At 41.9% G+C, this 1,583-nt stretch overlaps 1 pseudogene; it reads right to left on the reverse strand.

The window, feature by feature from the left end:
• Positions 1 to 665: 665 nt before the first annotated feature.
• On the reverse strand, positions 666 to 1,450 carry LOC106534625 (high affinity copper uptake protein 1 pseudogene; annotated as a pseudogene).
• Between the last annotated feature and the right edge of the window lie 133 nt (positions 1,451 to 1,583).

Genomic DNA, 1,583 nt, shown 5'->3' on the forward strand with positions numbered 1-1,583 from the left:
AAATTATCTGACAAACAGCAGCTCTCATTTACAGTCGTCTGGTTCAGCTCCGTATATTTCTCCTCTCAGTCGGGTTGTTTACAGTAGGGTTGTTTACAGCACACCATTTCTGTTAGCTTGTTAGCTTAGCCTCCGTCACAGCGACACACACACTTCAGCAGAGGCCACGCCTCCAGGAAGAATCACTTCTCTGTAGCTGACAGTGCAGACCCTCGTATGAAGCACAGTGACAGACGGGGTCTGGTTTAGACCAGGCTACATTTAAAGGAGTCATGAAACAAAATCAGAAACTGAAATCTCATTGGTCCAGAATGTAAGCTCCGCCTACTTCATTGTGTTCATAAAAAACTCTTAAATTTATCTTTAATTAGCTAAAAAACACACACCAAGGCTTTCCTGTCAGACAGCAGCTGGTCTGCAGTTAACAGGAAGTGAGGCCAGTCACATGATGTCGGTAAACCACAGGTTCTCAAACTGGGGTCCCAGGACCCCCAGGGGTCTGCGAGAGGTATCTTGGGGGTCCTCAAAAAAATGTCACTAAATTGTTAATATGGTTTTTATTTTTAAAAATGCTTGAAGAACAATGAACTAATAAAAGGAACACAATAAATGTAATAAAAGTATATATTCCCACAGCATTCAGGGGTTGAAATGAGAATAAATGATCCTTTAAAACAGCAGGGGGTTTATGAGGGGGGGGGTCCACAGACCCCTGCAGTAAACAACATGGTTAAGGCTGACGGTACAATGAAACAGGATTTGTTTGCCCCTGACTGATTAACTGAAATACTTCAACATTTTAATCTGTAATTAGAATATTTTTAATCATTTTTTAATTTTCTGCTGAAGTTTAATTTTTTTAAAAACAAGCTTTAAAAAATGAAAACATGAAATAAACTGAGTGTTAGCTCTTTAACGGCTGTATTTTTATGTAAACTTAATTAATCCTTCTTTGATGGGTCACTTTTTGAGGACCAAAGCATTGATTAAAGTCTGTTTTGTGATTGGTGCAGCTGTTGATGCTAACTAGCGTGTGCTAAGGCTTTTATGGCACTAAAAGAAAACACCTGAAGTCCTGAGGTGATCTGAGAGCTGATTGGCTGGCCTGCAGGAACTTAAAGTTGTGTCAAAGAACGCCTTCTCTCAGGGTTAATCACTAACCTACAGTCTAATGCACGGTTACCATGGTGATACCGCTGTTAGCATCCAGCTAACAGTGCTAATCTTGAAGCTAACTACAGTGTTAGCTAGTGGCAGTGCTCTGTGATGTCCACGACTACCGCCTTCCGCCAGCTGAACAGGAAGTAGCCCATCCCAGCACCGAGTGCCACGGCTATGCACAGGTAACCGTTGTAGGTCATAAAAACCAGCATCAGGAAGTAGCTGACCACCACCTGGACGATGTGGAGCCCAGTTTGCAGGAAGTGGGAGGGGCTTAGCATCCGCTGCCTGAAGACGACAAGAAAGTTATACCAGGTGTTAGTTTGTAACCCTGGCAGGAAAGATGGAAGAAACGCTGTTCATGTGACTGTTTTCTATTAAATAACAGCTTTTAAAAATAACAGCTTTTAAAAAACAAAAGC

This window comes from Austrofundulus limnaeus, unplaced genomic scaffold, assembly GCF_001266775.1.
Source record: "Austrofundulus limnaeus strain Quisiro unplaced genomic scaffold, Austrofundulus_limnaeus-1.0 Scaffold1226, whole genome shotgun sequence".
NCBI lineage: Eukaryota > Metazoa > Chordata > Actinopteri > Cyprinodontiformes > Rivulidae > Austrofundulus > Austrofundulus limnaeus.